A 15,664-nucleotide genomic window follows, 5' to 3' on the forward strand; every position below is an offset into this window, starting at 1 on the left:
GAATAAAATTTCAAAATAAAAAGCAAGAGTAATATCACAGGGACCTGGAGACATGACTGATGAACAAAGAAAATGTTATTTTAGAGCCAGGAATGTCTGCATTGTTCATTCTGGACCTTATTTTGAAATTGTCGTATTTTTTAATTTTCGTGAAATTGGCCAAATTGCAAATTTCTGACCATGTTATTGGGTAGTTGAAATCGGTAAATGGGCAGTTTCTTGTACTCAATCGATTGAAAAAATAGAGTTCTGAAGAAATAGTTATGAGTTTGGTTGACTGGAATAACGGAAATAGCCGAAAATAGGGCTCAAAGTGGGCGAAATTGCCGATTTTTAAATATCGCCGAAGTCGCTAACTTCGCGAGAGCGTAATTCCGTCAGTTTTCCATCAAATTTCGTTTTTTTGGTGTCTTTACAATCGGGAAAAGATTCTCTATCATTTCATAAGAAAAAATAATTTTTTTTTTTTTCGAATATTTTGCGACACCAGAAGCAACTTCAGGATTTGGCCCTTCGACAGTCAAAGGGTTAAACAGGACATCTCCACTGCCTCCAACCGTCTCCTCGCTGCTGCATTTACCACCCAAGCTTCGCACCCATATAAGAGTGTTGGTACTACTATACTTTCATACATTCCCTTCTTTGCCTCCATAGATAACGTTTTTCGACTCCACATATACCTCAATGCACCACTCACCTTTTTTCCCTCATCAATTCTATGATTAACCTCATCCTTCATAAATCCATCCGCCGACACGTCAACTCCCAAGTATCTGAAAACATTCACTTCTTCCATACTCCTCCTCCCCAATTTGATATCCAATTTTTCTTTATCTAAATCATTTGACACCCTCATCACCTTACTCTTTTCTATGTTCACTTTCAACTTTCTACCTTTACACACATTCCCAAACTCATCCACTAACCTTTGCAATTTTATATATATATATATATATATATATATATATATATATATATATATAGGTAGTAGGTTGGTAGACAGCAACCACCCAGGGAGGTACTACCGTCCTGCCAAGTGAGTGTAAAACAAAAGCCTGTAATTGTTTTACATGATGGTAGGATTGCTGGTGTCTTTTGTCTGTCTCATAAATATGCAAGATTACAGGCACGTCTTGCTACTTCTACTTACACTTAGGTCACACTACACATACATGTACACGTTTATTTATACACACTCATCTGAGTTTTCTTTGATTTTATCTTAATAGTTCTTGGTCTTATTACTTTTCCTTTTATATCCATGGGGAAGTGGAATAAGAATCTTTCCTCCGTAAGCCATGCGTGTTGTAAAAGTCAACTAAAATGCCGGGAACAATGGGCTAGTAACCCCTTTTCCTGTAAAGATTACTAAAAAGAATAAGAAGAAGAAAATTGTCAAAGTGGGAAGTCTGAATGTGCGTGGATGTTGTGCAAATGATAAGAAAGAGATGATTGTGGATGTTATGAATGAGAAGAAACTGGATGTCTTGGCTTTAAGTGAAACAAAGCTGAAGGGGGTGGGAGAGTTTCAATGGAGAGGAATAAATGGGATTAGGTCAGGGGTTTCAAATAGAGTTAGAGCTAAAGAAGGAGTAGCAATAATGTTGAAGGATAAGCTATGGCAGGAAAAGAGGGACTACAAATGCATAAATTCAAGGATTATGTGGAGTAAAATAAAGATTGGATGTGAAAAGTGGGTTATAGTAAGCGTGTATGCACCTGGAGAAGAAAGAAGTGTAGAGGAGAGAGAGAGATTCTGGGAAATGTTGAGTGAATGCGTGGGGAGTTTTGAATCAAGTGTGAGAGTAATGGTGGTTGGGGATTTCAACGCTAAAGTGGGTAAAAATGTTATGGAGGGAGTAGTAGGTAAATTTGGGGTGCCAGGGGTAAATGTAAATGGGGAGCCTTTAATTGAGCTATGTGTAGAAAGAAATTTGGTAATAAGTAATACATATTTTATGAAAAAGAGGATAAATAAATATACAAGGTATGATGTAGCACGTAATGAAAGTAGTTTGTTAGATTATGTATTGGTGGATAAAAGGTTGATGGGTAGGCTCCAGGATGTACATGTTTATAGAGGGGCAACTGATATGTCAGATCATTATTTAGTTGTAGCTACAGTTAGAGTAAGAGGTAGATGGGAAAAGAGGAAGGTGGCAACAACAAGTAAGAGGGAGGTGAAAGTGTATAAACTAAGGGAGGAGGAAGTTCAGGCGAGATATAAGCGACTATTGGCAGAAAGGTGGACTAGTGCAAAGATGAGTAGTGGGGGGGTTGAAGAGGGTTGGAATAGTTTTAAAAATGCAGTATTAGAATGTGGGGCAGAAGTTTGTGGTTATAGGAGGGTGGGGGCAGGAGGAAAGAGGAGTGATTGGTGGAATGATGAAGTAAAGGGTGTGATAAAAGAGAAAAAGGTAGCTTACGAGAGGTTTTTACAAAGCAGAAGTGTTATAAGAAGAGCAGAGTATATGGAGAGTAAAAGAAAGGTGAAGAGAGTGGTGAGAGAGTGCAAAAGGAGAGCAGATGAAAGAGTGGGAGAGGCACTGTCAAGAAATTTTAATGAAAATAAGAAAAAATTTTGGAGTGAGTTAAACAAGTTAAGAAAGCCTAGGGAAAGTATGGATTTGTCCATTAAAAACAGAGTAGGGGAGTTAGTAGATGGGGAGAGGGAGGTATTAGGTAGATGGCGAGAATATTTTGAGGAACTTTTAAATGTTGAGGAAGAAAGGGAGGCGGTAATTTCATGCACTGGCCAGGGAGGTATACCATCTTTTAGGAGTGAAGAAGAGCGAAATGTAAGTGTGGTGGAGGTACGTGAGGCATTACGTAGAATGAAAGGGGGTAAAGCAGCTGGAACTGATGGGATCATGACAGAAATGTTAAAAGCAGGGGGGCATATAGTGTTGGAGTGGTTGGTACTTTTGTTTAATAAATGTATGAAAGAGGGGAAGGTACCTAGGGATTGGCAGAGAGCATGTATAGTCCCTTTATATAAAGGGAAAGGGGAAAAAAGAGATTGTAAAAATTATAGAGGAATAAGTTTACTGAGTATACCAGGAAAAGTATACGGTAGAGTTATAATTGAAAGAATTAGAGGTAAGACAGAATGTAGAATTGCGGATGAGCAAGGAGGCTTCAGAGTGGGTAGGGGATGTGTAGATCAAGTGTTTACATTGAAGCATATATGTGAACAGTATTTAGATAAAGGTAGGGAAGTTTTTATTTCATTTATGGATTTAGAAAAGGCATATGATAGAGTGGATAGAGGAGCAATGTGGCAGATGTTGCAAGTTTATGGAATAGGTGGTAAGTTACTAAATGCTGTAAAGAGCTTTTATGAGGATAGTGAGGCTCAGGTTAGGGTGTGTAGAAGAGAGGGAGAATACTTCCCGGTAAAAGTAGGTCTTAGACAGGGATGTGTAATGTCACCATGGTTGTTTAATATATTTATAGATGGGGTTGTAAAAGAAGTAAATGCTAGGGTGTTCGGGAGAGGGGTGGGATTAAATTACGGGGAATCAAATTCAAAATGGGAATTGACACAGTTACTTTTTGCAGATGATACTGTGCTTATGGGAGATTCTAAAGAAAAATTGCAAAGGTTAGTGGATGAGTTTGAGAATGTGTGTAGAGGTAGAAAGTTGAAAGTGAACATAGAAAAGAGTAAGGTGATGAGGGTATCAAATGATTTAGATAAAGAAAAATTGGATATCAAATTGGGGAGGAGGAGTATGGAAGAAGTGAATGTTTTCAGATACTTGGGAGTTGACATGTCGGCGGATGGATTTATGAAGGATGAGGTTAATCATAGAATTGATGAGGGAAAAAAGGTGAGTGGTGCGTTGAGGTATATGTGGAGTCAAAAAACGTTATCTATGGAGGCAAAGAAGGGAATGTATGAAAGTATAGTAGTACCAACACTCTTATATGGATGTGAAGCTTGGGTGGTAAATGCAACAGCGAGGAGACGGTTGGAGGCAGTGGAGATGTCATGTTTAAGGGCAATGTGTGGTGTAAATATTATGCAGAAAATTCGGAGTGTGGAAATTAGGAGAAGGTGTGGAGTTAATAAAAGCATTAGTCAGAGGGCAGAAGAGGGGTTGTTGAGGTGGTTTGGTCATTTAGAGAGAATGGATCAAAGTAGAATGACATGGAAAGCATATAAATCTATAGGGGAAGGAAAGAGGGGTAGGGGTCGTCCTCGAAAGGGTTGGAAAGAGGGGGTAAAGGAGGTTTTGTGGGCGAGGGGCTTGGACTTCCAGCAAGCGTGCATGAGCGTGTTAGACAGGAGTGAATGGAGACGAATGATACTTGGGACCTGACGATCTGTTGGAGTGTGAGCAGGGTAATATTTAGTGAAGGGATTCAGGGAAACCGGTTATTTTCATATAGTCGGACTTGAGTCCTGGAAATGGGAAGTACAATGCCTGCACTTTAAAGGAGGGGTTTGGGATATTGGCAGTTTGGAGGGATATGTTGTGTATCTTTATACGTATATGCTTCTAAACTGTTGTATTCTGAGCACCTCTGCAAAAGCAGTGATAATGTGTGAGTGTGGTGAAAGTGTTGAATGATGATGAAAGTATTTTCTTTTTGGGGATTTTCTTTCTTTTTTTTTGGGTCACCCTGCCTCGGTGGGAGACGGCCGACTTGTTGAAAAAAAAATATATATATATATATATATATATATATATATATATATATATATATATATATATATATATATATATATATATATATATATATATATATATATATATATTCTTTCTTTTTTGGGTCACCCTGCTTCGGTGGGAGACGGCCGACTTGTTGAAAAAAAAAAAAAATATATATATATATATATATATATATATATATATATATATATTTTTCAACAAGTCGGCCGTCTCCCACCGAGGCAGGGTGACCCAAAAAAGAAAGAAAATCCCCAAAAAGAAAATACTTTCATCATCATTCAACACTTTCACCACACTCGCACATTATCACTGTTTTTGCAGAGGTGCTCAGAATACAACAGTCTAGAAGCATACACATATAAAGATACACAACATACCCCTCCAAACTGCCAATATCCCAAACCCCTCCTTTAAAGTGCAGGCATTGTACTTCCCATTTCCAGGACTCAAGTCCGACTATATGAAAATAACCGGTTTCCCTGAATCCCTTCACTAAATATTACCCTGCTCACACTCCAACAGATCGTCAGGTCCCAAGTACCATTCGTCTCCATTCACTCCTATCTAACACGCTCACGCACGCTTGCTGGAAGTCCAAGCCCCTTACCCACAAAACCTCCTTTACCCCCTCTCTCCAACCCTTTCGAGGATGACCCCTACCCCGCCTTCCTTCCCCTATAGATTTATATGCTTTCCATGTCATTCTACTTTGATCCATTCTCTCTAAATGACCAAACCACCTCAACAACCCCTCTTCTGCCCTCTGACTAATACTTTTATTAACTCCACACCTTCTCCTAATTTCCACACTCCGAATTTTCTGCATAATATTTACACCACACATTGCCCTTAAACAGGACATCTCCACTGCCTCCAACCGTCTCCTCGCTGCTGCATTTACCACCCAAGTTTCACACCCATATAAGAGTGTTGGTACTACTATACTTTCATACAGTCCCTTCTTTGCCTCCAGAGATAACGTTTTTTGACTCCACATATACCTCAACGCACCACTCACCTTTTTTCCCTCATCAATTCTATGATTAACCTCATCCTTCATAAATCCATCCGCCGACACGTCAACTCCCAAGTATCTGAAAACATTCACTTCTTCCATACTCCTCCTCCCCAATTTGATATCCAATTTTTCTTTATCTAAATCATTTGACACCCTCATCACCTTACTCTTTTCTATGTTCACTTTCAACTTTCTACCTTTACACACATTCCCAAACTCATCCACTAACCTTTGCAATTTTTCTTTAGAATCTCCCATAAGCACAGTATCATCAGTAAAAAGTAACTGTGTCAATTCCCATTTTGAATTTGATTCCCCATAATTTAATCCCACCCCTCTCCCAAACACCCTAGCATTTACTTCCTTTACAACCCCATCTATAAATATATTAAACAACCATGGTGACATTACACATCCCTGTCTAAGACCTACTTTTACCGGGAAGTAGTCTCCCTCTCTTCTACACACCCTAACCTGAGCCTCACTATCCTCATAAAAACTCTTTACAGCATTTAATAACTTACCACCTATTCCATATACTTGCAACATCTGCCACATTGCTCCTCTATCCACTCTATCATATGCCTTTTCTAAATCCATAAATGCAATAAAAACTTCCCTATCTTTATCTAAATACTGTTCACATATATGCTTCAATGTAAACACCTGATCTACACATCCCCTACCCACTCTAAAACCTCCTTGCTCATCCGCAATCCTACATTCTGTCTTACCTCTAATTCTTTCAATTATAACCCTACCGTACACTTTTCCTGGTATACTCAGTAAGCTTATTCCTCTATAATTTTTACAGTCTCTTTTGTCCCCTTTCCCTTTATATAAAGGGACTATACATGCTCTCTGCCAATCCCTAGGTACCTTCCCCTCTTTCTTACATTTATTAAACAAAAGTACCAACCACTCCAACACTATATCCCCCCCTGCTTTTAACATTTCTGTCATGATCCCATCAGTTCCAGCTGCTTTACCCCCTTTCATTTTACGTAATGCCTCACGTACCTCCCCCACACTTACATTCTGCTCTTCTTCACTCCTAAAAGATGGTATACCTCCCTGACCAGTGCATGAAATTTCTGCCTCTGTTTCTTCCTTAACATTTAAAAGTTCCTCAAAATATTCTCGCCATCTACCCAATACCTCCATCTCCCCATCTACTAACTCCCCTACTCTGTTTTTAACTGACAAATCCATATTTTCCCTAGGCTTTCTTAACTTGTTTAACTCACTCCAAAATTTTTTCTTATTTTCATTAAAATTTCTTGACAGTGCCTCTCCCACTCTATCATCTGCTCTCCTTTTGCACTCTCTCACCACTCTCTTTACCTTTCTTTTACTCTCCATATACTCTGCTCTTCTTATAACACTTCTGCTTTGTAAAAACCTCTCGTAAGCTACCTTTTTCTCTTTTATCACACCCTTTACTTCATCATTCCACCAATCACTCCTCTTTCCTCCTGCCCCCACCCTCCTATAACCACAAACTTCTGCCCCACATTCTAATACTGCATTTTTAAAACTATTCCAACCCTCTTCAACCCCCCCACTACTCATCTTTGCACTAGCCCACCTTTCTGCCAATAGTCGCTTATATCTCACCCGAACTTCCTCCTCCCTTAGTTTATACACTTTCACCTCCCTCTTACTTGTTGTTGCCACCTTCCTCTTTTCCCATCTACCTCTTACTCTAACTGTAGCTACAACTAAATAATGATCCGATATATCAGTTGCCCCTCTATAAACATGTACATCCTGGAGCCTACCCATCAACCTTTTATCCACCAATACATAATCTAATAAACTACTTTCATTACGTGCTACATCATACCTTGTATATTTATTTATCCTCTTTTTCATAAAATATGTATTACTTATTACCAAAATATATATTACCAAAATATATAATATATATATATATATATAGATACTGTATATATATATATATATATATATATATATATATATATATATATATATATATATATATATATATATATATATATATATATATATATATAGTATATTTAACAAGTTGGCCATCCCCCACCGAGGCAGGGTGACCCAAATAGAAAGAGACTCCCCAAAAAGAAAATACTTTCATCATCATTCAATACTTTCACCTCACTCATATATAAACACTGTTTTTGCAGAGGTGCCCAGAACAAAACAGTTTAGAAGCATTTCTTCTTCTTCTTTCAACAAGCCGGCCACCCCCCACCGAGGCAGGGTGACCCAAAAAAGAAAGAAAATCCCCAAAAAGAAAATGCTCCCATCACCATTCAACACTCTCACCACACTCACACACAATCACTGCTTTTGCAGAGGTGCTCAGAATACAACAGCCTAGAAGCATATACACACAAAGACACGCAACATATCCCTCCAAACTGCCAATATCCCAAACCCCTCCTTTAAAGTGCAGGCATTGTACTTCCCATTTCCAGGACTCAAGTCCGACTATATAAAAATAACCAGTTTCCCTGAATCCCTTCACTAAATATTACCCTGCTCACACTCCAACAGATCGTCAGGTCCCAAGTACCATTCGTCTCCATTCACTCCTATCTAACACACTCACGCACGCTTGCTGGAAGTCCAAGCCCCTTGCCCACAAAACCTCCTTTACCCCCTCTCTCCAACCCTTTCGAGGACGACCCCTACCTCGCCTTCCTTCCCCTATAGATTTATATGCTTTCCATGTCATTCTACTTTGATCCATTCTCTCTAAATGACCAAACCACCTCAACAACCCCTCTTCTGCCCTCTGACTAATACTTTTATTAACTCCACAGCTTTTCCTAATTTCCACACTCCGAATTTTCTGCATAATATTTACACCACACATTGCCCTTAGACAGGACATCTCCACTGCCTCCAACCGTCTCCTCGCTGCTGCATTTACCACCCAAGCTTCACACCCATATAAGAGTGTTGGTACTACTATACTTTCATACATTCCCTTCTTTGCCTCCATAGATAACGTTTTTTGACTCCACATATACCTCAATGCACCACTCACCTTTTTTCCCTCATCAATTCTATGATTAACCTCATCCTTCATAAATCCATCCGCCAACACGTCAACTCCCAAGTATCTGAAAACATTTACTTCTTCCATACTCCTCCTTCCCAATTTGATATCCAATTTTTCTTTATCTAAATCATTTGATACCCTCATCACCTTACTCTTTTCTATGTTCACTTTCAACTTTCTACCTTTATACACATTCCCAAACTCATCCACTAACCTTTGCAATTTTTCTTTAGAATCTCCCATAAGCACAGTATCATCAGCAAAAAGTAACTGTGTTAATTCCCATTTTGAATTTGATTCCCCATAATTTAATCCCACCCCTCTCCCAAACACCCTAGCATTTACTTCTTTTACAACCCCATCTATAAATATATTAAACAACCCTGGTGACATTACACATCCCTGTCTAAGACCTACTTTTACCGGGAAGTAGTCTCCCTTTCTTCTACACCCATTTCCAGGACTCAAGTCCAACTATATAAAAATAACCGGTTTCCCTGAATCCCTTCACTAAATATTACCCTGCTCACACTCCAACAGCTCGTCAGGTCCCAAATACAATTCGTCTCCATTCACTCCTATCTAACATGCTCAATCATGCTTGCTGGAAATCCAAGCCCCTCACCCACAAAACCTTCTTTACCCCCTCCCTCCAACCTTTTCGATGATGACCCCTACCCCGCCTTCCTTTCCCTACAGATTTATACGCTGTCCATGTCATTCTACTTTGATCCATTCTCTCTAAAGGACCAAACCACCTCAACAACCACTCTTCAGCCTCTGACTAATACTTTTATTAACTCCACACCTTCTCCTAATTTCCACACTCTGAAATTTCTGCATAAGTTAAGTACTGTGCTGAAGTGCTTTATGCCCATAATTTGCCAAATTATGGGCATAGAACACTTGGCAGTAGCTATGTTTTATTATATACAAGTGACTATCAGTTATCACAGTAGTAGTTACATTCTTGAAAACTGCATTTGTGTAAATTAACTGAAGAACATAAGGGGAAATATAAGACTACATTCCATAAACCTTCAAAAATGCCAACCAATCTTTTTTTTTTTTTTTGTCTCAAAACTGAAAAACTGTAGGTCAGTGTAACAATGCTATAATTAACCCTTTGACTGTCGCAACCCCAAATCCTAAAGTGTTTTCCTATATTGCAAAATATTCGAAAAAATAAAGATTTTTTTTCTTACCAAAATGTTAGATTAATCTGCTGAGTGTTTTAAGCCTAAAAAAATTGTTTGCGATCAGTACTTACTGAGATATAGAGGTGTAAAGTTGGCAGAAAATGAACCGCATATAGCACAGCGGCGAATGTCACTCACCCAGTTAAATTATATTTATTCCCATGTGAAGGTTTCTTGTATTTTCCAATATTTTTTTTTTCCAAGTAATTTATGTGGCCTGTGAGACCAAAGTAAGATGCAATGTACATATATACACTCGTTGTATGCAACACAATAACCGCACAAACATTATTATCATTATATTGTTTACAAAACTTGTTTATACAAACCAAAAATACAAAAAAAAAATTTCTTACTATTGTTCTATAATATACAAATGCACAGTCACTGGACACTTTCCCAGAACTGCTGCAGCTTGTGGAAGTTTTGGAAACATGGTGTTATGCACAGTGGTGTTTTACACTCCTCGTACATAAAACGAGTGTCTGCATTTTTGTGGGCATTTTGTGGTATGTGCACAGACATAACACCTCTTCTGAGCAGTTTTCTTGAAAGTAGTAGGAGGCAGTTGTATGGGGTAGTGATCATCAGGCCTCAGATGAGAGGGTATGTGTTGATAATTTCATGGGCGCTGGTCTATTGCAGGTATTGTTCCTTGGTACTTGAATATTATTTGTCTGATGACTGACAAACAAAATTTACCATATTTTGGTTTGTTGTTGGTCTTCAACTTATACATGTTATAAGCATTCAGCATGGAAATGTCAAGAAGATGAAAAAAGGAGCTTTATATACCACTTATAACTCCCGCAAACACAATCTGCATGTCACATTTGTCCACTAAGTGCATATTGACATTGAAGTCCATCATAGCTGCAGGTTTTAGAATGGGTTCATTGGTCTCTCTATTCTGCCTGCCACTGTCTGCCATTTCGTTTCGGTAAATTGATGTCAACAATGTGACATCACATTTGTCATGCCACCGAAATGCCATGATGTCATTGGTAGCAAACACCTGCACCTCACCTTTATGAGTGCCTGCGTCGAACCTAGGCATATGCTTATGATTTCCACGCACTGTGCCACACACATCTGCCATGTTCACTCGCAAGAAATCACTGAGTAAGGGGCTTGTGTACCAGTTATCAGTATATAATATATGCCCCTTACCAACAAATGGTATCTAACCATATCACCAGAGATACCCAATAACTTCCTGGTATCTTGCAATGTATTACTGCAAATGTACATACAGTGGACCCCCGCATACCGTTGGCATCACATAACGATTAATCCGCATACTGCTTGCTTTAATCGCAAAAATTTTGCCTCGCATACCGCTTTAAAACCCGCTCACCGCTGTTCGTCCGAGACGCGTCCAATGTGCGCCCTCAGCCAGTCTCACATGTTCCGCCGGTGGCACTGTTTACCAGCCAGCCTCCGCGGTAACATCCAAGCATACAATCGGAACATTTCGTATTATTACATTGTTTTCGGTGCTTTATCTGGAAAATAAGTGACCATGGGCCCCAAGAAAGCTTCTAGTGCCAACCCTACAGCAATAAGGGTGAGAATTACAATAGAGATGAAGAAAAAGATCATTGATAAGTATGAAAGTGGAGTGCGTGTCTCCGAGCTGGCCAGGTTGTATAATAAACCCCAATCAACCATCGCTACTATTGGTGGTACAGCTGCTGCTGCTGCTGCACTGTCAGCTGCTGCTGCTGCTGTAGCATCGTCTGCTGCTGCTGTAGCATCGTCTGCTGCTGCTGTAGCACTGTCAGCTGCTGCTGCTGCTGTAGCATCGTCTGCTGCTGCTGTAGCATCGTCTGCTGCTGCTGCTGCTGTAGCATCGTCTGCTGCTGCTGCTGCTGTAGCATCGTCTGCTGCTGCTGTAGCATCGTCTGCTGCTGCTGTAGCACTGTTGTTGGTGTGGCTTATTGAGAATATACCAAGAAACAATTAACCCCAGAGGATTTGCCACCCAGGATAACCCAAAAAAGTCAGTGTCATCGAAGACTGTCTAACTTACTTCCATTGGGGTCCTTAATCTTGTCTCCCAGGATGCAACCCACACCAGTCGACTAACACCCAGGTGAACAGGGAAAAATGCCTGGAACTAGTGCTCATATTGGTGAATTTAAAGCCAGCAAAGATTGGTTTGAGAGATTTAAGAATCGTAGTGACATACACAGTGTGATAAGGCATGTTCTGGAAGAAAATACCAAACAGGACCTACAGTACTCAGGAGAAAAAGGCACTCCCAGGACACAGTGTCTCATCAGTCATTGCTGCATCTTCAATAAAGGTAAGTGTCATTTATTCTTCATTTAGTAGACTAGTACATGCACAATATATACTGTGCATGTACTACTCTACTATTGTGCATGTATCCTTCTCTTTGTGTGTAGTAAAATGTATATTTCATGTGGTAAAAAAAATTTTTTCATACTTTTGGGTGTCTTGCACGGATTAATTTGATTTCCATTATTTCTTATGGGGAAAATTCATTCGCATACCGATTATTTCGCATACCAATGAGCCCTCTTGCACGGATTAAAATCGTTATGCGGGGGTCCACTGTATATCCAAAACCAGACTACTTTTGCAATCACACAGTATAAATAACTTTATATCAAAGTGTTTCCTCTTGCTTGGTATATACTGCTTGAACAACAGTCTGCCTTTGAACAAAATCAAAGATTCATCACTAACAGGCTTCCTGAAGGGATAAAAATATATACAGCACTTTTGTTCAGGTACATCAACACATTCCTGATCTTATATAACCTGTCGTTTCTGTCAGGGCTTGTCTTGTCTGAGAAGTGTAGCATACGTAACAGTAGCAGAAATCAATTCACTGGTATTATATCACTGAAACCTGAGGTTGAAATCAGGCAGTCCAAAGACCAGTGTGTGGTGACAGTGTGCTTATACACATGTGGCATAAGAATTTTGTGGCAAAGAACAGATACATCTCTGCCACAGTTGTTTCCTTCCACTGGTGTAGGCGTAATCTTGGTGAAACAACTGTGTTTGCCATGGTGTATTCAAAGTATGTGTTACTTTGCCTGACAATAATGTCCATCAGGGGTTCATCGAAGAATAAGTGAAAGCATTCCAGTTCAGTGGCATTGTTCCCAAGTGTACACAATTGCCATATTCCACTTTGTCTTTCATCAAACTGATGGGGATTAGGAACAAAATTGGGACCTTCCTGCCAATCCCAGATGCCGTCTGCTGGTGGGTACTGGATATCGACAGGTGGTTGTGGTTGTGCAGGTTGTAGGAGTGTGGGGGTGGTTGAGGGTGGCCTTTGTTGTGGCTGTGCTGAGTTAGCAGCGTGGGTAGCAGCATGGCCCGCTGCTGGTGCCACATGACGCATGCCACCTCCAACACCACCATCACTACCTGTTGCCTCACGCACATTATCCATCCCCATTGTAACAATATCATCATCTTCACTATCAGTTCATGGTGTAGGGTCACAGGATGTACTCCAAGATTTACTACTTCCTCTTGGAATGGCATATGGCACACTACCAGAACGCATGCTGTGTCGTACATACTGCCACTTCACTGGAGAATATTACCCCTCACTGTCGCAACTCGAACTGCTTTCAATAGCTTGGAAATCACTATAACTATCATTTTCACTGCTCACATCTGAGTCCTGTACACAGGGAAATAGTTTCCTCTTTCGCCTTGGTACAGGTGAACATGAATGAGACGGCCCAGCACCAGAGGTGGAAGGTTGTGTGTCGTCTGGGTTTTCATCACTAATTACACTTTCCTGGACACTGCTTTCGGTCACACCCTCCACAAAACCATGAAATTCACTTTCACTGGCACTTCCATCGGTGTTAGAACTATCACTTGGGAACAGAAGACCTCCAATTTGCCCAGGATTTAGGTACTTCTTACTGTGAGGCACAGTGAACAAGGACTAATAAAATGGCATTCCCACAATGCACTACTTAGTCCCCGATTTTTTTCATACTGTGCACACCCATCACGCAGACCCATTCTCTCACATGTAGGCCTACCAATTTTCTCTCACTTGATTTGAAGCCACTAGAATTTTGGTGTATTATACGTCGAAAACTGGCTCGTAAGACGTATATATACGGCTACAAGAGTCAAAGGGTTAATAAAATATTTATTGGTACAATGTCACACAAACATTTCTTACCTTAAATTCTGATTGTTGGTGTATGTTGGTGATTTTAAACTGAGTGGAGAGAGATGGTGTAGCCCTAGTGGGCTAACATGGAAAGCTGTGGATCATTGGTTTGTTTTGCTCAATCTAATCATTCAATAACTTTCCAGTCTCATTTTATCTGTTCCAACCTAGGAGGTCAAAGCCTGGGTTACACATTACACAAGTTCATATCTTCACCTCATTCTTTCTCTTCCTGTGTGAACTGATGCCTCATTAGGCCACAGGCTTGCACCACCTTGATGACATGTCCACCACCCTATAGCTTATGTAATACAGTGGAACCTCTACTTGCGAGCGCATCCACATGTGAGTTTTTCCAAATACGAGCAGTCAATGGGTCGATTTTTTGTTTCCATACACGAGCAAAATTTCCATAAGCAAGCAGACCTCAAGGCAGGTTCCTTGATGCTGGTGAGGGGCTCTTGCTCTTGATCTAGGGAATTGTATCTCATTTGTTTGTTGGACTATCTTATTGAAACTTTGGCAATGTATGATGGAAAGATGCTTCTTAATGTACACCAAAAATGAAAGAAATCTAAGCATAAATAACGGAGTTCACTTCTCAGCAATTAGCCACCCCTTAGCGGTATTTTCGTATGAATTTTATGGTTGTATTCTCATTTTTATGGTCTCAATTGATAGAATGGAAGATATATTACAGAAATAGATATGATTTTGATTGCTTTCACGATGAAAAGTACCTTGAAATTGAGCTCAACACAGGAGAAATATTCGATTGTTTTGGCTATGTTCAAGAGTAAACAAATGACGTCACTGTCCATTCCAGTATGCAGTCGCGAATGAGTTGACATTATTTATACAATTATTGCAATATGGCATAACAGTAAATCTTACATTTTTTGTGTGAATAAAAATTACAATTTATTTATATTGTAATAATAATAATGATGATATGTATAATAATAATAGCAAGTATAATGATACAATAAGAATAATAATATAATATGTATAATAATAATACATATATAATAATAATGTTCTACATAATAATAATTATAATAATAGACGGCTTCAAAAGGCCGTCAATAGATGGCAGTGTTTACCGCAACATAGAGGGAGCGGTTGTGGCTGCCTCCACTTGTTCCATAATGGCATATTTTATTCATTCTAGAGTATATATCAGGTTTCTGTGTTATTTATATTGTTTATTATTACATATTAGATGAACTGTGATAGATAAATAAGCCATAGAGTTGATGATAATGAAATATTCAAGGGGTATTTTGTCCTGTCTCCAGACATACTCTCATTGGCTGCTGCCACATATATAAAGACATATTTTATTCATTCTTGAGTATATATCAGGTTTCTATGTTATTTACATTGTTTGTTATGTCATATTAGATGAAGTGAGACAGATAAATAAGCCAGACAGATGATATTAGCAAAATATTCAAGAAGTATTTTGTCATGTCTCCAGACAAACACTCATCGGCCGCCGCCACCACATATATAATGACATATTTTATTCAT

At 39.3% G+C, this 15,664-nt stretch overlaps 1 protein-coding gene across 2 annotated transcripts in view; it reads right to left on the reverse strand.

The window, feature by feature from the left end:
- The window catches only part of LOC128691686 (uncharacterized), a 117,112-nt gene that overhangs the window by 49,423 nt on the left and 52,025 nt on the right, over positions 1–15,664 (reverse strand). The window lies entirely within an intron of this gene.

This window comes from Cherax quadricarinatus, chromosome 26 (assembly GCF_038502225.1).
Source record: "Cherax quadricarinatus isolate ZL_2023a chromosome 26, ASM3850222v1, whole genome shotgun sequence".
NCBI classification, from domain to species: domain Eukaryota; kingdom Metazoa; phylum Arthropoda; class Malacostraca; order Decapoda; family Parastacidae; genus Cherax; species Cherax quadricarinatus.